Genomic DNA, 25,271 nt, shown 5'->3' with positions numbered 1-25,271 from the left:
CAGAAAATTCGTTCATATCCTGACAGTAAATAGGTATAGGGCAGTACTGAAGGCTCAACAATACAAAGTTAGTGACTCTGAGAAAGAGTTGAAAACACTGCAAGCAATGTTTCATGTCCATTTGAGTTGGGAATCACAAATGGCCCTGTCCTGCTCCATGCTACTGCCTCCTTTGTGAATGCTTATTTAACCCTTCTCAGCTAGAGTTAGGTGCCATTTCCTCTAGCATACTATCTATGATAGAAGCCATCCCTATAACTTATTCACTTTGAATCACTGTGTTTCTGTCAGGTGCCTGGAACATTGCAGGTGGTCAATAAATGTCTGCCGCAGGAACATGCATTGCATGGAAGAGCATGAGCTAATTCCCAGAAGAATGGCCAGAATTAATTTAGATGAAAGTTTTAAATCAGTAAAATTTATCTTCATCTTCTTTTCACTTTTCTTCTCTTCCATCATTTTCTGTCTCCTGATGTCTCTGCCATCTCTCTTCAGCTCTACCTCCCATACCCACCAATAGTTGCCTTCCCCTCTTGAAAGAGTCATCTTTGCTGTCAGCTGACTATATTCTAATTTGTCTCAAACACCACTTCAACTATTAATCCAAAAGTCAACAAAACTTAAAATAAGAGCCCTCTCAAGTGTATTTGTTTTAAGAAAGAGACACATTATTATTTGTCTAGAGAAGCAAATGAGCTCAAATATTAAAGAGAAAGAGTGCATCCTGACAGGTGGAAGCCTTCCCTCTGGGTGGTTTCCCTGATATTAGGCTCAACTAGTTTCTCAAGGAGGAAGCCACCATCACCACCTTTTCCATTTTTTTTGGTGGGGGGAGGAAGAGATGGGGGTGCAGGCTAAGAAGGGAGGAAGCCAAGTCAAAGGGAGAAGTAGGGTGGTAGCTAGAGGAAGATTGGAGTCAAGGGAGGGTAACAATCTTTTTTTGAAAGAAAGAAAGAAAGAGAAAGAGAAAGGGGGAGAGAGAACAGAGACTTTCTCTATTGCCCAGGCTGGAATGCAATCTAAAAATAGGTATTAAAAACCTCTTTTATGCCAATAATTGTGCTTAACAGCAGGGACAGGAAGGAATAAGGGAAGAAAATAACTAACAAACAGCCAATCAATATTTCATTTAAGTCTGTGAAATGCTATGCAAATGCTGAAGAGTGATTTACTTCCAATTATATGGTCACTTTCAAAATAGGTGTAATGTGATACTGAGAAAAATGTATGTTCTGTGGACCTGGGGTGAAGAATTCTATAAATATTCAATAAGTTTGCTTGTTCCAGGCCTGAGTTCTAATCATAGATGTCCATGTTAATTTTCTATCTCATTGATCCATCGAATATTAACAATGTGCTGTCAAAGTCTCCCACTATTATTGTGTGGGAGTCCAACTCTCTTTATAAGTCATTAAGAACTAGTCTTATGTATCTGGGTGCTCCTATATTGGGTGCATATATATTTATGGTCATTGACTCATTTTGTTGCATTGATCCTTTTACCATTATATAATGTCCTTCTTTGTTTCTTTTAATCTTTGTTACTATTGAAGTCTATTTTGTTAGAGATGAAAGTTACAACTACTGTTGTTTTTTTTCCTCCATTTGATTGGTGACTCTTCCTCCAATCCTTTGTTTTGAGTCATTGTGTGTTCTTGCTTATGAAATGGATCTGGATACAGCATACCAATGGATTTTGATTTTTTATTCAATTTGCTTGTCTGTCTTTGATTGAGGCATTTAATCCATTTAAATTTGGGATTAATATTGATATTTGTGAGTTTAATATGGTCATTTAATGCTAGCTGGCTATTTTTCCCATTAGTTGATATGGATTCTTCATTATGGAGATACTCTTTACCTTTTGGTAAGTTTTTGGGATACTGGTTGTTCCTTTCTGTGTGTAATGCTTCTTTCAGAAGCTCTTGTAAAGCAGGCCTGGTGGTGATGAAATCTCTGAGTGCTTGCTTGTTTGTGAAGCAACAAGCAAGATTGAGAAATGTTTTTCATTAAATTTGTTTCCATCATATCCTGATTTTGATTGGTTATGATTCATTTTATTATCACTTGTGTGTCCAGAAAGAGTTCCTAGAGAGAGAAGACAAAGGCAGTCTGTGTTGCAAAAGAAGCCCAAGGCTGAAGATTTAAGAACTGAATACGCAACTTTGCAAGGGACTTGGAGACAAGGAAAACCTTGTCAGGTAAGGTGGATGCTAAAACCTTGTCTTTAGGGGTTAACTGGAAATGTTTATTATTTTCCCATCACAGAAAAGAATGTGAAAATAATTGCAGGATAAAACCTTTCTTACAATATTCTTTAGTGGAAACAGTACTTCAGAAACAGATTTCATCCACTTATTAAGCTCCCATACATGGTTATACACTGGATGTTGATGTAAATAAGAGTGATAATCTGACACAGGGAATTGCTTTTTTCTGGAGAAGAGATGGTGACAACAGTCTCTCCTTAGAGGCCAAAAAAGCAATTTGATCTAGGCACTTTGTACAAAGGTTATGATGTTTTATGTCCAAACAATAAAGTTTCTAAGTGAGAAAGATTGAGTAAAAATTATAGTAGAGAAAGAGAAAGTCCTTCAACAAATCTAAGAAAGTTGAAAGTAATAGGCTAATATTTTTGAGGTAGCTTTATGTAGAATGTCTTGGGAGCTATCCTGAAAGTTAAGTTTCCAAAAATATAGGGTAAAGTACTAAGTAGTTTCATGTTAAGGAGATACACAAGAATAATTCAGACTACAGTATAACTTTTGCAGCATGGCAAAAAAAAAAACAAAAAACAAAAAACAAAAAAAAAAACACTACAAACATGAGTCTAATACAATGATGTAAATGACACAAGAAAAGTAAAGAAAACAATAACAATCTTCTACAATGAAGAAAAATTTAATTCAAGAAAATTTGGGGGAGGTTGAGGATGGAGCTGAGGATGATTAATTTGAAACAGTAGTTAAAAACATAGAGAGCTTGTGATCCTCTTATTAATTAATTAAACCTCTGTGAGTATCTGCTGTGTCTTACTAATTGTCTTTGAAATACCAGATTGATTGAGGTCTTTTTGCTGTAGGAGTAAACCTATTAGTATTTATCAGGACTAATTTGCATGTGTGTGTGTTTGTGTTTGTGTGTGTGTGTGTGTGTGTGTGTGTTTGATAAGAGTTTGATTGAGGTCTTTTTGCTGTAGGACCTACAGGTCTTATCAAAACTGAACCTGTTGAATGCCAGGGATTTCACAGAGCTAGAGACTGGGGTTGGCTGGGTGCATGCCAGGTGGTGGGTAGTGATCCTGGTGTGGGGTTTGGGCATGTTACCCTTTTGTGGGCTCCTCCTGGCTCCTCTGGCAGGAGTCCTTGAAGGAGGATTGGACTCTGGCACAGGCCCTCTTCAGATCACAGATGTGATCTTCTTATGCTTGGCTTTCTTGGGGGTTCTCAGCGGCATGCCAGGACATCTGTCTCAGGCTTGGATTCACCACAGAAAACTTTGGAGACACCCTGTACACCTGATCGGCCCCCATGAGAAGCCGGATCCAGGTGTTACCACCTATGCTGCACACTGGGCTTGCCTCTTTGTGGTTGTTCCTTCCATGTCAAGACAGTAGTGCTGAGAAGCAAGAGTCCCTGGGCTTGGAGGTCAAGGCAGGGCCACTTGGTGGGTGGCCCAGGTAAAAAAGTGGCAGTCAGCTCATGGGGCCAGGGAACATTTTGGTGACACCTGGAGTGCCCACTTCCAGGTCTGAAGCACCCTCCTCCTCCACCTGACCAGAACCGAAGAGTGGGCTCAAGCAGGTACTGAGGTCAGGACTGTCAGGGTCCTTCACTGCTTGTGGCAAGCAGACTCCTTCCAGGTGCCACCCCTGCCACCGACTCCACCTTGCACCTGTGCAGCAGCAGCTGGACAGCGCCAACATTGCGGCTCCCCAGCTGGGCATGTGAAAGCGCATGCGCAAGCAGTCTGTTACAAACGCCAGCGCTGAGCCTGGGCTCTTGTCACAGTGACAGCCACCATTGCCTGGGGAATGATCTCAGCGGCTTAGCAAAGCAGGCTCCCTCTGTGGCAGTGTCTCAGCGTTGGGCAACGGACCCTTTCTCCGCGCGATCATCGCCGAGTTCTGCGATGTTAGGAATCCGGCAGGCTGAACCAGGCAGAAAAAAGATCTGGCTGGGCCTCAAAGATGTCCACGACGATCCCCAAGTATCCCCACGATGCTTCAGGCCTGCCCAGACAGTGTGAAGGTGCCTCTCATAGAAAGCCCTCCCGGCTGCGATTTCCAGGTACGTCTGGCCTGCCTGCAGCGGGGCTGTTCTGTCCCCAAGGGGCTTCCTGGCAGAAAGCAGAACCCCGCAGCCTCAGGAGCTGCATAGCAGGGTGCATTTCCGTGCGAGTATTTTATGTCTCCGGGTGTCTTTCTGTGTGTGTGTGAGTGTGTATATGTGTATGCATGTATCTTTCTGAGTATGTTGATGAGTGTGTGCATGTGTGTGGGGGTGGGACATGCTGACACGAGTGTGGCCAGTGTACTCCAGTGCGGTTTCTCTGTAGTCCGCCTACCTTCTGCTGCCGCTCTACGTTTGGCTCAGTATGGGAGCTGCGGTGCCGTGCATTGTTTTCCTGCTGCTTTCCAAAGCCTCAGTGTAGTGGGGTCTGGCTCCCACCTGCAGGTGTCATAATCGCCTGCTCATCCCGAGGTGGGTCACTCCTCAAGAAACAAGACGAGTGCAACACACCTACAATCACTTTCCTCCAAGAGCCCTTGGTCCTGTGGCACATCTAGGGCTGGAGGGACCCTAGCCGTCCCATCCTCAGGACCCTGTGAGGGGCTCCAGTGGTGCCCCTAAACTTATGTGTATTTCCTCTACTTAGGATTCTTGTCAAAAAACAGATTGTAATTCATGTGTTGGAGTGAGCCTGACATTCTGTATTTCTTGTAGGCACTCAGTGGATGCATGCCACTGATTAGGGGTCCTCATTGACATGTGGAGGAGCAAGTCTCAGTATTGTTCTTTTGAAGTAAGAATCGCAGGTGTTGAATCTGCAATTAAAAGTCTTTTCTAGATATCATCTTCATTTTTCTTCCTAATTACTTTCCTAATAAAATGAAAACCCACTGATTGCCAACATAAAGGGAATCAGATTGATAATTCATACATTTACTCTTTTTCAAAGACTAATTTAGTTGACTCTTGGTTACCTAAGGACAGATTACAAGGTATAAGTTAGCCATGGTGTGAAACAACAGTGGGCTTGGTATCATAAAGTAGTGAAATATCAGTCATGTAAGGAAAAATTAATGTATTTATAGTATAATGTGATTCTGTTTAGAATTATTTGATATCTAATCTAGCTTGGGAATATTCCTTGATCTCAGATGTCTGAATAATTTTTCGGAGCAGGGCCTCCTTTTTCTTCCACTCTCTAAGGAACAGTGGTCTGCATATCGGAATTACAGAATCTATGCAGAGAATGTGCTGTGATTGGTGGAGGTTTCTAACATATTGGCTGCAAATACTCATGTACTTAAAGTACTTTGACACATTTCTATATGATTTTTTTAATGGTAAATGTATTCTGAAATACAGGATGTGACTTTTAAATGAATTAGTTTTACATGATGTTTTATAAGACATTTTAGTTGGTTTTACATTCTCTAGGTTTTTGGATATGTGAGACCTTTTCCTTCTACTCTTTTTAGTTGCTTAGAAATTATTTGTTTACATAAACGTGAATGCACATGCTTACATGTGGGCAAACGATGTGTATAGTTGATCCCAGGTTGAGCATTTCAGCTGTAGAAGTCATTTGTGATAAGTGATGAAACCTTAAATGCTCTGAGTAAATCATAATTAAGGACAATTAAGAAATGTTGAGATAATGCTTTAAAATAATTTTCCAAAATTCATTTCTTCCATCGGTTATATGGTGATTTACAGGTAAAGTACTATAAAGTATATTGAATTTGTTACTTTTTAATTCCTGTTGCATAAATGTTAACAAAATGCAGTGGTCCTATACTGTGCTAATTAGAAATAGCTAAGTTTTCAAGGACCTAACTTAAGCAAGAATGTTGAACACAGGAAATTTATTTTTATCATTAATTAAACATTAGATATATGTATTTTTTTTCTTCAAAGAACCAGCAGAGGAAATCGTGGTTTCTCTCCCGAGACAGAAAAACATGAAGTTGGAATAAGTTAAGCACTTGACACAGTGTTAAGTTTGAGAAATGTTTTTGCTTAAAATTGTGTCAATCATATCCTCATTTTGATTGGTTATGTTTTATTTTATTATCCCTTGTGTGTCCAGAAAGAGTTCCTAGAGAGAGAAGACAAAGGCAGTCTGTGTTGCAAAAGAAGCCCAAGGCTGAAGTTTGAAGAACTGAATATGCAACTTTGCAAGGGACTCAGAGACAAGGAAAACCTTGTCAGGTAAGTTGGATAGTAAAGCCTTGTCTTTAGGGATTAACTGCTCATGTTAATTATTTTCTCATCACAGAAAAAAAATGTGAAAATGATTGCAGGATAAAACCTTTCTTAAAATATTCTTTAGTGGAAACAGTACTTCAGAAACAGATTTCATCCACTTATTAAGCTCCCACACATGGTTATACTCTGGATGTAGATGTAAATAAAAGTGATAATCTGACACAGGGAAATACTTTTTTCTGGAGAAGAGATGGTGACAACAGTCTCTCCTTAGAGGCCAATAAAGCAATTTGATATAAGCACTTTTTATGATGGTTATGATGTTTTATGTCAAAACAGTAAAGTTTCTAAGCTCCCTTAGCCTATTCTAAATGTTGAAATTTGAGTTAAATGCTTCTCTCTGGTGAAATAAAGAAAGGTGAAAAGATGGCCCAGGAAGATTTTATTTTTTGCTCTGTTTTCCTTTCTTTGTTTCCTCTGGTATTTTTTTTCTTTTAATCAGTCCTAATGCTAATCAGGAATCTTAGGTGATGCAGCACATAGGCTCTTCCCAACAGTCCAGAAGAAATTGATCAAAGCTCTGGGTGGGGTGGGCAAGTGAACTGGTGAACCAAAAGCTAATTTAAAAGTGGCATCAGACTTTCAAAGGACAGTGGCACAAAGGTTCTTGCAGTTGTTACAGGGACTTTGTAAGGAAATCCATTCTGATTTCTTTAAAAAATTGTCTTTTGGTAAAGCCCTGTTAAATTAACTGAGGACACAAAAATTAAACATTTATGAAATAATAAACATATTGATAAAACAAAGATATTACTGTTGTCAGGTTTTTAAATATTTACTTCAAAAATTAAATTTTTACCTCCAAAATTATATATTGATTTCAAAAAATAAACACATTTTGATAAAACAAATATATTAATTCTTGTTAGGTTTTTAAATATTTACTTCCAAATCATGTCATCTATTTTCATTATTTAGAATGTCACTTGTCTTAATTTCTCAAAGAATGGAATGAAGTCTTAAATATTGTGTGTTTTTTCACACCACCATTGAGAAAGATCGAGTAAAAATTATAGTAGAGAAAGAGAAAATCCTTCAACAAATCTAAGAAAGTTGAAAGGCATTGGCTAATATTTTTCAGGTAGCTTTATGTAGAGTGTCTTGGGAGCTATCCTGAAGTTTAAGTTTCCAAAAATATAGGGTAAACTACTAAGTAGTTCCATTTTCAGGAGATACACATGAATAATTCAGACTGCAGTATAACTTTTGTAGTAGAACACAAATAACACCCCAAGTATAAGTCTAATACAATAGTGTAAATGACACAACAAAAATAAAAAAAACAACAACAATCTTCTATAATGAAGAAGGATTTAATTCAAGAAAATTTTGGGGAGGTTGAGGATGATTAATTTGAAACAGTAGTTAAAAACATAGAGAGCTTGTGATCCTCTTATTAATTATTTAATCCTATATGTGTATCTACTGTGTCTTACTAACTGTCTTTTAAATACCAGATTGATTGAGGTCTTTTTGCTGTAGGACTAAACCTATTAATATTTATCAGGACTAATTTCTCTGTGTTTGTGTTTGTGTGTGTGTGTGTGTTTGATATGAGTTTGATTGAGGTCTTTTTGCTGTAGGACCTACAGGGCTTATCAACACTGAACCTGTTGAATGCCAGGGATTTCACAGAGCTAAAGAGACTGGGGTTGGCTGGGTCCATGCCAGGTGGGGGTAGTGATCCCAGTGTGGGGTTTGGGGTATGTTGCCCTTTTGCGGGCTCCTCCTGGCTCCTCTGGCAGGAATCCCTGAAGTAGGCTTGGACTTTGGCACAGGCCCTCTTCAGATCGCAGATGTGATCTTCTTGTGCTTGGCTTTCTTGAGGGTTCTCAGCAGTATGCCTGGACATCTGTCTCAGGCTTGGATTCACCATAGAAAACTTTGGAGACACCCTGTACACCTGATTGGCCCCCATGTGAAGTCAGTTCCAGTGTTGAAGTGCAGAAGCACCCATAGACAGTACAGAAATAAATGGGCAATGGACATGGCTGTGTTTCTGTAACACTTTATTTATAAAAACAGGCAGTAGGCCAGCTTTGGTCATCAGGTCATAGTTTGCAGACCCTTGGTCTAGATGCCTTTCAGGGGTGTCCCAGATCTTTTCTGGGTCTTTTCTATACCAGATCTTTCCCAATCTTAGGGGATTCTTAGATCTAAGGCTTCTAAATGCATCCTGAATGCTTTGCCTCTTGTTCTTTATGTCATATATGTCCACTTGGGTGATCTTCAGGAGAGACCTTAGTCCTGGACAGTGTGGAAGTAGAATCTTAATTTCCTTGTCTTTCTGACTTTTCTCTTAAAACAAAATGAAACAAAACAAATCTGTGTGACCTCCCCCCAGCAAGCTGTGTCCCTTTTGGTGCTTAAAAGCCCCTTCTAATGGAGATTAGCATGTTCTTCTACAAGAGGAGTGGGACAGAATCTTTGACAAAACTCTGAGTGAATGAGAAATCTTCATGTAGCCCAGGCAACTTGTCATTTGAAAAACTGAAGAACGGTGCTAATTTTTTTTTTTGAGACAGTGTCATTCTGTCACCCAGGCTGGAGTGCAGTGGCATAATCTTGGCTCACCGCAACCTCTGCCTCCCATTTTCAAGTGATTCTTCTGCCTCAGCCTCCTGAGTAGCTGGGACTACAGGCATGTACCACCACACCCAGCTAATTTTTGTATTTTTAGTAGAGACGGTTTCCCCATTTGGCCGGGCTGCTCTCAAACTCCTGACCTGAGTTGATCCATCTGCTTCCCAAAGTGCTAGGATTATAGGCATGAGACACCATGCCTGGCCAACCATGCTAAATTTTACAAATTCCATATCAATCCCCTAACAGACTCAGCCTGGAGCAGAACTGTTGAAACTTTCCTGTGACTCATGGTCTGTGTAGGGTTGTCCTTGGAAAGTACCGTCCCCTACTGAGACCTATCCTGAACCCAGCATGGAGTGGAGCTCCAGGGCCCTGGGAAGTGGAGGAGAAAGTTCTTTTGAGGATTGATTATTCAGTCAATAAGAAACACTTGCTAAGAAACATAGCCTCAGATCATGGTTGGCTACTGCCAAACTACAAAAGTAGATTTAAAAAGAGAAGAGGATATGGCAGAGGGAGAAGTACTGCAAAACACATTTGACCAGTTTCCAGTTTTGCCAAATATTTACCTGAGTTTGATCTCATGGCAACGTGAAAGTTGGGGAAGTGAGGCCAGGAGTGGTGGCTCATGCCTGTAATCTCAGCACTTTGGGAGGCCGAGGCAGGTGGATTACTTGAGGTCAGGAGTTTGAGACCAGCCTGGCCAACATAGTGAAACTGTCTCTACTAGGCCAACATGGTCTTTACTAAAAACATAAAAATTTGCTGGGTGTAGTGGTGCACACTTGTAATCCCAGCTACTCTAGAGGCTAAGGCAGAGTAGCTGGGATTGGCAGGAGGCAGAGGTTGCAGTGAGTGGAGTTTGCACCACTGCACTCCACGTGGGTGACAGAATGAGTCTCCATCTCAAAAGCAAAAATGTTGGCAGAGTGGAAAGAGCATGGCTTTGGTGTCAGACACACTGGGTGGAAGAACCAGCTGTGCCACCTACCTATTGATACTTGGGCAGGTTACTCAGCCTGGCCTCTATGCCCCCATCTGGAAACCAAGAATGATGGCAATAGTAACTTACATTTATTGAGAATCCACCATCTGCCACATGTGCACTGTACTAGTTCTGGCATTCATTGAGCTTATGTTTTAACTGAAGCATGAGTAGAGATGAGGTAGTTCCCAAGTAATCCAGAGAGGTGTAGATCATGACACACACAAGAAGGAAATGAAGGGTGGTATGACAGAAAGTCACTGCCAGGGTTGGAAGTACCCAGTGTAGCTAGGGTTAAAATGGGTGGGCTCTCTGAGGAAGTGACATTTAAGCTGGGGCATGAAGGAATAAAGGAGCCAGCTTTAATGGATTGAGTCTTTACCATGAGCCACAGACACCTACCCTTAGATGCAGGGTCTCATGTGATGTAAGCAGTAATGTTAATGCAATTTTACAAGTGAGAAACTGTGGCACAGAGAGCTTAAAGATCTCATCTAAGGCCACACATCTAGGAAGGGACTAATAGGGACTTTAACCAAGACTTTTTGACACAAATCCCTCCTTCCCACCTCCTCCCTCATCTCATCCCTATTTCCCTTGCCCCTCCCTCCCTCCCTCCCTCCCTCCCTCCCTCCCTCCCTCCCTTCCTTCCTTCCTTCCTTCCTTCCTTCTTTCCTCTCTTTTTCTCTTTGCAGGGAAGGAGGTTGGGGTCTCACTTTTTTGCCCAGGCTAGAGTGCAGTGGCATCATCATGAATTAGTGCCACCTTGACCTCCTGGGCTCAAGTGATCTTCCTGCCTCATCTTCCCAGTAGCTGGGACAGCCGATGTGTGCCACCGTGCCCAGAAAATTTTTGTATTTTTAGTAGAGATGGGGTTTTACCATCTTGGCCAGGCTGGTCTTGAACTCCTGACCTCAGGTGATCTACCCACCTTGGCCCCCCAGAGTGCTGGGACTACAGGCAAGAGCCACCTTGCCCAGCTCCTTGCTCCTTTCTTAACATCCACTTAGCTCACACATACTTGTGCTGAGGCTCAAATTGAATATAAGCAAAACACTCAGCCTGACTTGACATAGAGCAGATGCTTATTAAATGTCATCCCTGCTCTTAACCCCATGCTCCCAAGTCTGCTCTTTCAGGGTGACTTCCCTAGAGTTTTCAGGGTGAGCCATTAGAGAGCAGGCCTCCAAGCCTCAATTCTGAAGGGTCCTGTGGGTTTCTACACTGAAGTAAATCTACATGAAATGGAAGTGGTTCTACAGCTGGAACTCCACCCCTTCATCCATGGCAGGCCAGCAAAGGGGCAAGGGAAATAGGGATGAGATGAGGGCAGGAAGAGATGAATCCTCACCTAGACTTCCAGGGGAGTTCAACAGAATGTTGGAGGGATGAAAAGTGATTCCACAGGTGAGGTCTCTTAAGGCAGGTTTCTAACCCTGCCCTGTCCTCACCTCCCCTTCCCACTCTGGCATGCTCCTAATCCCATATCCTGCTCTGCATCTGCTGAGAACTGATGCCTCAGAGATGAAAGCTGAGAAAATGCAGCAAGCCATCGGCAGTGCTCACTCAATTGATTTTTACACAAAATTTGCCTTCATGCATGAATGATGGAAAAATGATCCCATAAATAATGAATAACAAAAACAAATGCAGGGAGGAAATCAATAGTTACACACTTGATACTGCAGGGAGATTAGAGAGGAGAATATGGAGCCCATTCCAGCTAAATGGTACCCTGGGGAACCCCTTTCTAGCTCTTCCTGCTGGGGAGGGAGAGACACACCTTGCCCTGGTGAGCCCCTAGAGCCAGTGAATCGAATCCCTGCTGGGGAGACTGGGAGAAATGAGTGATATGGAGCCTCTGGCTTCAGTAGACCTTAGGGAGGTCTGGACTTTTCCCAGTGTTGGAGTAGATCTCAAGATGTTGGAACCACAGGCCCCTCAACTGGTGCTCTAAATTCTAGCCTACAGACAAGGATACACACCCTTTCTCAGAGCCATCTATGACCTCAGGAGCTATAGAGGTCTTTCACAGCTGCCAAAAGGCTCCCATGCTTTCTCCCAGACTCATTCCTTTTTCTAATCCCAGCAGTTGCCCAGGATCTGGTTACTCACTCAGCTGCGACAAGGCCCCCAGTGTGGTGTGGGGTAGGGGTTTGAATCATGGTTCCACCATTTACTTTGCCTGTGTGACTTTTGGTAAGTCACTTAACCTTTCTGAGCTTTAGTTTCCTCCTCTGTAAAATGGGACAAATAAAATCTCTTTACTGTGGGATTTGTGAAAATAAAAAGCAGAAACAAAAAACAAAACCCCCCACAAAATCCCTTGTGCTGGTAGGAGGTATAAAATGACTCCTGCCTGGGCTACAGCAAATGGTCAAAATAAGGTAAATAAAATCACCCCCAAATGATATCCCAAATCTGTGCCTTTCCTTCATGCCTGCTGCCACTGGGTTTAAGGCACCACCACCCCAGGACTGGTGTGAGCAGTAGCCTCTGAATTAGTCTCTCTGCCTCTGGTCTCTTTCCTCCCAGTTCCTGATCCTCACAGTCCTCACTCTCCTGAAAAACATGTCTGACTATGTCCTGTGTCTTTTAAAAAAAGTTTTAATTGTATTCAATTTTTTTGACTAGGTGTTACATTCATGTAGTTTCAAATTGAAGAGATGCATAGTAGAATTCAGTGAAAATTCTTCTTTCTACTCTTCCCATGCACCCAGAGCTATGATCAGTGTCTTGTGTATCTTTCCAGTGATGTTTCATTAATTGTAAGAGTATATATTTGCTCATATACATGTTTATGTATGTGTGTATAAGTATGTATTTATGTATTTGTGTTTCATGTATTCTTTATCTCTCTAGATGGTAACAATCTATACATACTGTTCTACACCTTTGCTATTACACTTGCTATATCTTGGAGCTTATTCCCTGTTGGTATATAAGAAATTCACTCATTTTATTGACAGTTACCATGTATTTTATTCTATGGATGTTCCATAATATATTTGACTAATTCCTGTTAATAGAATTGAGTTTTGTTTTTTCCAGTTTTTTGCTTTGGTGAGCAATGCTATTATAACTACTCTTGTACACATAGTTTTAAAATGTATCAGTGGATGAATTCCTAGATGTATGATATAACTGCCAGGTCAAAGGAGTTGTACATTTTTGCCAATTTGTGCTCCATAAAGTTTATGCCTTGAGTACACTCACCAGTAATGTAGGAAACTGTCTATTTCCCCCCACTGTTGCCAACAACTCCCAAGAAATCTGAAGCATGCTACACAAGTTCCTTTACCTATCTTTTCAGCCTCCACTCCACTTATACTTGGCAGGAACTCTTTGCTCAAATACTCAGAAGTGTCATTGTATTCCCATTATGTCATGCTCTCCAGCCACTGTAGCTCACATGCTGTTCCCTCCATCTAGCCTCCAAGTCCTTGGCTAAATGCTACTGCCTGTGTGATACTTCCCCATCATCCCTAGACTGTCAGTCAGTAGCTCCTTTCTCTGTTCTCTCACAGTCTGGTTTACATGCTATTTTTACAGCACTTGACAAACTTGTAAAATTTGTTCACCTTCTTAAAGTCTAAGTCTTACTCCTCTGTGTATCCTCAGTGAGAACTGTAAGCTCTGAATTAATACATAGTGGATGGACATGCAAGGCACTATACTAAATCCTGTTGGGGTAACAATGAAGAAAAAGGCAGGATTCTTGCTCTCGAGGAACTGGCAGCACTTTTTAGAACTCCCTGGCTCTGGAGAAGTGGATACCTGTTCATTTTAATAATTTCTATAGGTGTCACAGAATTCATATGAATCTTGCCATAAATTTTATATAGAGGTGAGGGAATGCAACTGGACCCTGGATAGAGGAGATCACACACTCAAGCCTATCCCAATCTTTTTTTTTTTTGAGATGACGTTTTGTTCTTGTCACCCAGGATGGAGTGCAATGGCACAATCTCAGCTCACTGCAACTTCCACCTCCTGGGTTCAAGTAATTCTCCTGCCTCAGCCTCCCAAGTAGCCAGGATTACAGGCACCCACCACCACACCTGGCTAATTTTTGTATTTTAGTAGAGACAGGGTTTCACCATATTGGCCAAGCTGGCCTTGAACTCCTGACCTCAGGTGATCCACCTGCCTTGGCCTCTCAAAGTGCTGGTTCTGGGATTACAGGTGTGAGCCACCATGCCAGGTCTTCTGATCTTAAATAAATCTTCCTTCCTTCTCTTTCTGCCTTCCTTCTTCCTTTCCTGCCTCCCTCTCTTCTTTCCTCCCTCCCTCTCTCTCTCCTTCCTCCTTCCTCCCTTCCTCTCCTTCTTCTCCTTCCTTCCTTCCTCTCTCTCCTCCTTCCTTCCAAACAGGTGAGGAAAACATGACTTTGCCAAAGTAAATAGGCAACTTTGAAATGTCAAGTGCATGACAATAACACATTGTTCAGCTCTCTGTTTTGCAGAGGATGCCATAAGGCCAAACTAGAGAATCAGATGCCAAGAAGTGATAGCAAGCCCAGTTTACCATTCAAGAAACAACACAAGGAAGGAGAAAAAGTTGAGATGAGGAAGAAGCAAATACTGAAAAGTTAAACTTGAGTATGCTGGGACCAATCACTGAACTGAACTAGAAGAGAATTTTGAGCTTCTGATCTTCTTGACTACCCAACTTGAAACCCCAAACCTATCAGAGGAGGCTGATCCTTAATGTGGATTATTATTTTACAAATTATTAAGAAGGGCAATATCTCTCCATTTACTGAATATCGTAACAAAAGAGATAGGAGGGAAACCAAGGCATTGTCTACCCAAAGAGCCCCACATTTGGACAGTGTAAAGTCACTAAATAATTCAGCAGCTATTTGAAAGTATAGTGTTTTGTAACTTCGACAGAACCATCTTAGTCTGGCTCTCTGTAGTGCAGAATTTTAAAAAGATACTCGGCTTCATGAAGATCTATTTCTAGGAGAATTGAGGGTTGGTAGAAGTGCTGGTCAGGAGAGAGAGGGATGTCTAATTAGAGAGCCTTGTGTTTACTCTGATTTTAAATTTTCATGAAACTGCTGAGTCTGACTATATTCTAGTAATATCTTTTATTTATTTATCTGTGGCCACACATTTGTGCTCTGACGGTACCTGTCTGTGTCCTATATGCCCATGGAAAGTGAAACTGTTGTGTATGAAGTGACTGTTACATGTGGCAGACAGAAGAATGGAGCAAACAAATGTAGCCATGAGGAACTGTTGCAATGAGGTCGATCATGTCCTGATCTGGCTTATTCAGAAACACCACCTCATCAACACCTGGAAGAGGGCACATCCGGCCAGAGCTGGGGTGGAACAAAAGCAAAGCAGAGAAGGACTGATTGTAAAGGAAGCCACCATGCGTTATTTTTGTTGTTGTTGTTGTTTACTTATTTCTGACCTCACTATAGAGAGGATTTCATGCAGTTTCCCATAGTATGGAAAAAATTAAAACATTCTGAGTATGACTGGAAAACAGTATCACATTATAAGTAAGAGACCACTGCATTGGTATCTAGGATGTACCACTCAGAGGCTGCATCAACTTGGGCAGATGACTTCATCTATGTGCCTCAATTTCTTAATTTTAAAGATGTGGATCATAACCATACTTACTTCCCAGGGGTGCTGTGAAGATTATGACAGAAAATAATGTGAAATAGCAGAACAATGCCTGGCACATGGTAGGTTCTTAGTATGTGTTAACTACATGATTCCGTTGTCCTCAGCTCCTCCGATGCCAAGTAGGTGAGTAGCTAGTTACAGGGAACAGAGCCCTGTGTTTAATGTGGCTATTGACTGAGCGCCTTCTTCAAGTACTTGTTGGCAAGACAGACTTCTGTGGATGAGTTATGTAAGTGGCATCCCAGAGGTTCTGGCATGGATGCAAACCAATTAAGTTAAGCACTTACAACAATATGAGTGCAACTCATAGGTTTAAAAGTGGGAAGAGAGTGTATGTGAACTTGGCTCCATAGTACTTTGCTTTGTCAAATCTATTAGAAATAAAGCCAATGAATTCTTCACTCTAGTTCTACATTTTGGAGCACTTTTAATCTAATGAAGCATAGAGTTCTTGATCTACCTCTAACTAGCTGGGCAACCTTTTAAAATACTCTCTAAGATGCCATTTCCTCATCTGTATTAAAAATGTTTAATGCAAGAAACAGAAATCACCATAGGAATTCTGAAGCACAAAGGGAGTTAATACTGGAATTAAGTACTTTAAAAATTATAAGAAAGGCTGAAGGCAGGACTCTAGATTGAGTATGTAGAAATGACTCCTGAAATGTCACAGAATATCATGTGACTTTTGTCACAATCAGTATGGTGAAGGACCAGCAGCTTGCCACTGGAGTACCTGAGGTCCACAACACACCATCTCAATTACTATTCAGACATCAGCCTTGACTGCCACTGCAATTATCTGGACACTGGACCACTGAAATCAGGTAATACTGCTACAAATCCATCTGAAAGCTGGAGATGAGACATTAGTATCTCCAAAATTTTTCTTGCCAGGTGAAAAACAGCAAACATAGAAGGAAATTGCCCTTTCCTTCATTTCTGCCTTCTGAATCTTGCCCAGGTGTTTTTACTCCATGGAATCTATCTCACACTTAGACCCTATCTGCAAGGGATTTGGGCAATGAGCTAGTTTTCTAGCCTTTGAAAAACAGAAAGGTACCTCAAAGAAGGTGGAAATTGGTGTTGAGTAGCAATTGACCATATCTATTCCAGAAAGCAATGATTGTAATTACCTTATAGAGTTATTGTGGGGATTAAGTAAGATAATAAAATACATTGATCACCACCTAGCTAGTGGGTAATCAATAAATTAATTATTTCTACCACTACTACTGCAGTGGGATTCAATACTTCATCTTCTAAAATACACAAAGGAATCACACTTTCTTCAGCTGCCAGGTTAATTTTCTTGCTAGGGTCGGAGAATTTTCTACTTGGCTCAGGGCCATCAGTGGCCTCAATGGCTCCCTTCCTCCCTGAGATCATGCCACATGTGGCTATTAAAGCCCTCCTTGTCTATGTGCTAGAGCCTTGGGCAACCCTTCCAGGTCACGCCTCCCCTCCCTCATTCAAAAACCCCTCTCCCAATCCTGAACTCTACAATTGCCATCCTGTTGCTTCAGGCCCAGTTCTCTGCTTGCCCCCTTCCTAGTGACACTTGAGCCACAAGAATTGCTTGGCTTTATCCCATTTCATCTCTGACTGGTTATTCCCACCCCATATGCAGCCTAGGCCTCGGAATCCAGTTCTAGGAATGCAGCCTAAGATTCCCAGGATAGGAGTTCAGCAAATAAACTATATACAATCAGATAGAAAATGAAAGAATGAAAAAAAAAAGAAACAAAAATAAAATTAGCCAGGTGTGGTGATACCTGTAGTCCCAGCTACTTGGGAGGCTGAGGCAGGAGGATTGCTTGAACTCAGAAGGCAAAGGTTGCAGTGGGCCGAGAGTGTGCCCACTCCAGCCTGGGTGACAGAGTGAGACTCTGTCTCAAAAAAAAAAAAAAAAAAAAAGAATGTCCCCAGAACTCCAAGATAGAGCTGTAGCAAAACAGGTTGGTCCAAGGCAAACACATAAGGAAAATGGACTTTCAATGTCTTTCCACCCCCATTTCGTTGTTCTTGAGTGTTTCCCAATTACATATTGAGCTTGGGAGTTGCCTTTTTACTCAGGATCATAACAGACATTTTCAACAAAGCTTAGTTATTCTATCTTTCAATTTTTTTCAGGATCTTATAAAGTGATAGAATGGTCAGTTAGTTCACGGATTCTCAAGCCTGCCTGTGCCTCAGCTCAGCTCAGTTGAATCAGAATCTCAAGGGGGCAGGTGAGGTCTGGGGAGCAATGTTTTAAAAAGCTGTCCAGAAAGCATAGTTACAATGTGCAGCATACATTGTAGAGTTGAGAACCATGGGGTTAACTAATCTGACAACCTAAGTAGGGTTGACATATTAATATGTGCAAAAGTCTTAATATACTGCCCCTCCTAGGGCACAGTTCTACTTCTCTTTCAGGAGTGTCTGCAGACAGCACTAAAAGTCAAAAAGTAAAATCATTATGGCGTCTCCAGGCCCCATAGCAATATAAAGCAATGGGTAAAGTTTTGGGGTGGGACAATATTTTTAAATCCCTTGGGTTTTATCATTCAAGAAGATCACTTTTTCACCTATGCAGAGAACCAGTCCTGGAATTTAATATTTGCTTATTGGTAAAAAATATTTTATTCTGCAGAATGAAATTACACTTTATTCTGTGTAATCCTGCGCAACTTCTCTTAACCTCTCTTAACCTCTCTTAGTTCCCATTTACTTAACCTCTCTTAGTTCCCATTTCTTTCTTTATTTAATATGAACAATAATAGTAGAGACCTCAGGGATTTGTACTGTGAAAATTATATGTAAATAAAGTATCTGGCACCTTAGAGGTGAAAAATAAATTTAACCTACTACTGGATTATTATTTATTTATTGGCACTGTGTTTAGAAGCTATTTGAAAACTAGGTGATGTTAGCAGGTGAATAAATTGGATATTCTGTCTGTGATCAATGGAAGAAATTAAAGTGTTCCTTTCCAGGAACCTCTGGAGTACTACTCATCATGGAATTTTCCAACAAGGATGGCAAGTTTAGGATTACTTACTGTGTTTGACTTCTTTGACTGATTTCCTCTCAGCTTCTTTTGGAGGTTCCTTCCTCTGTTCATCCCTTAAATGTTGGTATTGTTCAGGGCTTTGACTTCAGTTTTCCTTTCTCCATACCCAAGACAGATGATGGCTTGTTTCATTCCCATGATTTCAATTCCCATGTATTTGCAGGTAATTCTTAATGTGCCTCTCCCCATACCTCTCTCTTCTTCCTAAGTTCCAGATCCTGTGTATAGCTGCTCTTTAAAATATTCTTTTGGATATGCCACAGACACCTCAATCCCAGCGCTTCCAACATTTATTCTTCCATGTGCCATATTTCAGTAAATGGTATCATGAGCCACTCAGTTTTCAAAGTCAGAAACTGGAGCATCCTCTTTGACCCTTCCATTTCTTTGACTCTCTGAAGCCAATAAATCACCAAGACCTGTCAATTCAACCACCAAAAACATCTTGTGAATTCATTCACTTCTCTCCAGCACCATTGCCACATGCCTAGTCCAGGCCCCCATTGTCTCTCACCTGCATGACTGCAACAGTCTTCCAGCTAGTTTTGCTGTCCCTAGTGGTGTTTTCCTCCAACGTTTTACCCAAATCAAGCTGCCAGAGTGAACTTTTCAAAGCACAAATTAATGATGTCTGTTTAAGCCCAACAATGTTGCCCCTAGGATGAAGCTCAGATTCTTGATATAGTGGCTAATCTTCTAACACACTCTTGCCAGCCTTTCCAGCCCCATCTCCATCTGTTTTCTCTTGCCTCCCTGTGCTCCAAGCATGATGAACTCTCAAATACTGCTTTCTGTCTCTATCAGGCTTTCATATATGTTCTCACTGCCTGGAGCACTTTCATCCTTCCTTCTTTTCACCTAACTCCTCCTAAATTTCTGCATCTCTTTTCCCTGGAATCCTTCCACAACATTTTCCCTCCTTCCTTCTTCTCCTCAAATGGGTTAGGTGCCTCTGTTATAGTTCACATGACTCTCTTTCTCCCCAATCATATCTCTTGTTACAGCACATTAAAATCATCTGATTAAATAGACTTTAAAGCAACAAAGATCAAAAGAGACAAAGAAGGACATTACATAATGGTAAAAAGATCAATGCAACAAGAAGAGCTAACGATCCTAAATATATATGCACCTAATGCAGGAGCACCCAGATACATAAGGCAAGTCCTTAATGACTTACAAAGAGATCTAGACTCCCACACAGTAATAGTGGGAGACTTCAACACACCATTGTCAATATTAGACAGATCAATGAGACAGAAAATTAACAAGGATGTCCAGGAATTGAACTCAGACCTGGAACAAGCAAACCTAATAGACATTTACAGAACTTTCCACCCCAAATCCACAGAATATACATTCTTCTCAGCACCACATCACACCTACTCTAAAATTGACCACATAATTGGAAGTAAATCACTCCTCAGCAAATGCAAAAGAATGGAAACCATAACGAACAGTCTCTCAGACCACAGTGCAATCAAGTTAGAACTCAGAATTCAGAAACCAACCCAGAACCGCACAGCTTCATGAAAACTGAACAACTTTCTCTTGAATGTTGACTGGATAAACAATGAAATGAAGGCAGAAATAAAGATGTTCTTCAAAACCAATAAGAATGAAGACACCACATACCAGAATCTCTGGGACACATTTAAAGCAGTCTCTAGAGGAAAATATATAGCAATAAGTGCCCACATGAGAAGCAAGGAGAGATCTAAAATTGATGCCCTATTGTAAAAATTGAAAGAGCTAGAGAAGTAAGATCAAAAAAACTCAAAACTTAGCAGAAGACAAGAAATAAATAAGATCAGAGCAGAATTGAAGGAGATAGAGACACGAAAAACCCTTCAAAAAATCAATAAATCCAGGAGCCAGTTTTTTGAAAAGATTAACAAAATAGAGAGACCACTAGCCAGATTAATAAAAAAGAAAAGAGAGAATAACCAAATAGATGCAATAAAAAATGATAAAGGGGATATCACCACAGATTCCACAGAAATCCAAACCATCATCAGAGATTATTATAAACAACTCTATGCACATAAACTAGAAAACCTGGAAGAAATGGATACATTCCTGGACAGTTGCCTCCTCCCAAGCCTAAACCAGGAAGAAGTCAAAACCCTGAATAGACCAACAACAAGGTCTGAAGTCGAGGCAGCAATTAAGAGCCTACCACCCAAAAAAAGCCCAGGTCCAGATGGGTTCACAGCCGAATTCTACCAGACATACAAAGAGGAACTGGTACCATTCCTTCTGAAACTATTCCAAATAATCCAAAAAGAGGGAATCCTTCCCAAATCATTTTATGAGACCAACATCATCCTGATATCAAAACCCGGCAGAGACTCAACAAGAAAAGAAAACTGCAAGCCAATATCCATGATGAACATAGATGCAAAAATCTTCAATAAAATACTGGCAAGCCGATTGCAACAGCATATCAAAAAGCTTATCCACCATGATCAAGTAGGATTCATCCCAGGGATGCAAGGCTGGTTCAACGTACGCAAGTCTATAAATATAATTCACCACATAAACAGAACCAAAGACAAAAACCACATGATTATCTAAATTGATGCCTTCGACAAAATTCAACAGCCCTTTATGCTAAAAACTCTCAATAAACTAGGTATCAACAGAACGTATCTCAAAATAATAAAAGCTATTTACAACAAACCAACAGCCAATATCATACTGAATGGGCAAAAACTGGATGCATTCCCTTTGAAATCAGGCACTAGACAAGGATGCCCTCTCTCACCACTCCTATTCAATATAGTACTGGAAGTTCTAGCCAGAGCAATCAGGCAAGGAAAAGAAATAAAGGGTATTCAATTAGGAAAGGAGGAAGTCAAATTGTCTCTATTTGCAGACGACATGATTGTATATCTAGAAGACCCCATCATCTCAGCCCAAAATCTCCTGAAACTGATAAGCAACTTCAGCAAAGTCTCAGGATACAAAATCAATGTGCAAAAATCACGAGCATTCCTATACACCAATAACAGACTTAAAGAGAGCCAAATCAAGAATGAACTGCCATTCACAGTTTCTACAAAGAGAATAAAATACCTAGGAATACAACTAACAACGAACGTAAAGGACCTCTTCAAGAAGAACTACAAACCACTGCTCAATGAAATAAGAGAGGACACAAACAGATGGAGAAACATTCCATGTTCATGGTTAGGAAGAATCAATATCATGAAAATGGCCATACTGCCTAAAGTAATTTACAGAGTCAATGCTATCCCCATCAAGCTACCAATGACCTTCTGCACAGAACTGGAAAAAACCACCTTAAACTTCATAGGGAACCAAAAGAAAGCCCACATAGCCAAGTCAATTCTAAGCAAAAAGAACAAAGCAGGAGGCATCACACTACCGGACATCAAATTATACTACAAGGCTACAGTAATCAAAACAGCATGGTACTGGTACCAAAACAGAGATATAGACCAATGGAACAGAGCAGAGGCCTCGGAGGCAACACAACATATCTACAACCATCCAATCTTCGACAAACTTGACAAAAACAAGCAATGGGGAAAGGATTCCCTGTTTATTAAGTGGTGTTGGGAAAACTGGCTAGCCATATGCAGAAAGCAGAAACTGGACCCCTTCCTGACACCTTACACTAAAATTAACTCCAGATGGATTAAAGACTTAAGCATAAGACCTAACACCATAAAAACCATAGAAGAAAACCTAGGCAAAACCATTCAGGACTTAGGCATAGGCAAGGACTTCACGACCAAAACACAAAAAGCATTGGCAACAAAAGCCAAAATAGACAAATGGGACCTAATCAAACTCCACAGCTTCTGCACGGCAAAAGAAACAGTCATTAGAGTAAATCAGCAACCAACAGAATGGGAAAAAATTTTTGCAGCCTACCCATCTGACAAAGGGCTGATATCCAGTATTTACAACGAACTAAAACAGATTTACAAGAAAAAAACAAACAAGCCCATTCAAAAGTGGGCAAAGGATATGAACAGATACTTTACAAAAGAAGACATACATGAGGTCAACAAGCATGTGAAAAAATGCTCATCATCACTGGTCATTAGAGAAATGCAAATCAAAACTACATTGAGATACCATATCATGCCAGTTAGAATGGCGATCATTCAAAAATCTGGAGACAACAGATGCTGGAGAGGATGTGGAGAAATAGGAACACTTTTACACTGTTGGTGGGAGTGTAAATTAGTTCAACCATTGTGGAAGACAGTGTGGTGATTCCTCAAGGACCTAGAAATAGAAATTCCATTTGACCCAGCAATCCCATTACTGGGTATATATCCAAAGGATTATAAATCATTCTACTATAAGGACACATGCACATGAATGTTCATTGCAGCACAGTTTACAATAGCAAAGACCTGGAACCAACCCAAATGCCCATCGATGATAGACTGGACAGGAAAAATGTGGCACATATACACCATGGAATATTATGCAGCCATCAAAAACGATGAGTTTGCATCCTTTGTAGGGACATGGATGAACCTGGAAACCATCATTCTCAGCAAACTGACACAAGAACACAAAATCAAACATCGCATGTTCTCACTCATAGACGGGTGTTGAGCAATGGGAACACATGGGCACAGGGAGGGGAGCACTAAACACTGGGGTCTGTTGGGGGGAGTGGGGGGGACAGCAGGGGGTGGGGAGTTGGGGAGAGATAGCATGGGGAGAAATGCCACATATAGGTGAAGGGGAGGAAGGCAGCAAATCACACTGCCACGTATGCACCTATGCAACAATCTTGCATGTTTTTCACGTGTACCCCAAAACCTAAAATGCAATACAAAAAAGGAAAAAAAAAACCCAAAACATTAATATAGTTACACAATTTGGTATCGACCTTAGCTTGGGAATGTTCCTTGATCTCAGCTGTCCCAGTAATTTTTGAGAGCAGTGCCTGCTTTCTCTTCCAGTCTCTAAGGTACAGTAGTCTGCATATGGGAATTACAAAATATACACAGAGGCTGTGCTCTGATTGGTGGAGGTTTCTAACATATTGACTGGAAGTGCTCACATAGTTAGAGCTCCTTTCAACATTTGAATGCATTCTTTAAAATGATAGATGTATTCTGAAATGTAGGACGTGAATTTTAGCTGTTTGTTTAAAAATGACATTTTAATTGGTTTTACATTAACTAGGAGTTGGGATATGTGAGACTTTTTCCTTCTCTTTTTGCTTGCCTAAAAATTATTTCTCTACATTGACATGAAAGAATGTGCATGCATGTGGGCAAACGATGTGTGTAGTGTAATCCCACCTTCAGCATTTCAGTTATAGAAGTCATAGTTCATAGTTTCTGAAAACCTAAAAGCTCTGAGTAAATTACAATTATGGACAATTATGAAATGTTGCGAAAAACCTTTAAAATAATTTTGTAGAATTGATTTATTCTATCAGATATATGTTTATTTACAAGTACTATAAAGTATACTGAATTGGTTACATTTTATTTCCTGTGGCACAAATGCGAACAAAATGCAGGGGTCCAAAATAGTAGTAATTAGAAATCTCTAAGTTTTTAAGTACCTAACATGAGTAATAATGTTTAACAGATGACATTTATTTTCTTATTAATTAAATATTCGATATACATATACGTGTGTGTGTGTGTGTGTGTGTGTGTGTATATATTCTTTTTCCAAACAACCAGATGAGTAAAACAACACTTTGATCCTGAGAAAGAAAAGCCTGAGACTGGAATAAGCTAAGCACTTTTACACAGTGTAAAGTTTGAGAAATGTTCTTGTTTAAACTTGTTTCCCTCATATCCTTATTTTCTTCTTTTAAGTTTTATTTGATTATCCCTTGTATGGCAGGAAAGAGTTCCTAGAGAGAGGAGGCAAAGGCAGTCTGTGTTGGAAAAAAAACCCAAGGCTGATAATGGAAGAACTGAATATGCAACTTTGCAAGGGACCTGGAGACCAGAAAAAGCTTGTCAGGTAAGTTGGATGCTAAAACCTGTCTTAGGGGTTAAGATTCCATGTTTGTTATTTTGTCCTCACCAAACAAATGTAATAATAGTTGCAAGGTAGGACCTTTCTTAAAATATTATGTAGTGGATACAGTACTTCAGAAACAGATTTCATCCACTTATTAAACTCCCACACATGGTTATACTCTGGTTGTAGATGTAAGTAAGAGTTATAATCTGACACAGGGAATTGTTTCTTTCCTGGCGAGAGATGTTGACAAAGTTCTCCCTTTAGAAGCCATGAAAATGATTTGGCCTAAACACTTCGTACTAAGATTATGATGTTTTATGTCAAAACAATAAAATTACTAAGCTCTGTTAGCATACTGTTAAAGGTGAATTATGTAAGCAATGGTGAGAAGACAGAAGTTTTATTGACAAGAGCATAATTAGCACTTCGTGATTGCTTACCAAAACAAATGTGTGAAATGCTCCTCTCCACCGAAATAAAGAAAGGTGAAAAGATGTCCCAGGTAGACTTAA

At 40.5% G+C, this 25,271-nt stretch overlaps 1 long non-coding RNA gene across 2 annotated transcripts; it reads left to right on the top strand.

Moving 5' to 3' along the window:
• Positions 1 to 2,084: 2,084 nt before the first annotated feature.
• On the top strand, positions 2,085 to 25,271 carry LOC135272584 (uncharacterized). 2 transcript variants are annotated; one of them, XR_010340606.1, is made up of 3 exons: positions 2,085 to 2,201; positions 6,319 to 6,440; positions 24,634 to 25,271. It is a non-coding gene; the product is annotated as an uncharacterized LOC135272584 (long non-coding RNA). The 2 variants fall into 2 exon arrangements; XR_010340605.1 differs by lacking the exon at positions 2,085 to 2,201 and adding an exon at positions 3,976 to 4,289.

Source organism: Aotus nancymaae, unplaced genomic scaffold (assembly GCF_030222135.1).
Source record: "Aotus nancymaae isolate 86718 unplaced genomic scaffold, 86718_ANA_hifiasm-v0.15.2.pri h1tg000115l, whole genome shotgun sequence".
NCBI classification, from domain to species: domain Eukaryota; kingdom Metazoa; phylum Chordata; class Mammalia; order Primates; family Aotidae; genus Aotus; species Aotus nancymaae.
Note: the sequence above shows the minus strand (reverse complement) of the source record. Positions and strands in the feature narration are given on the sequence as shown.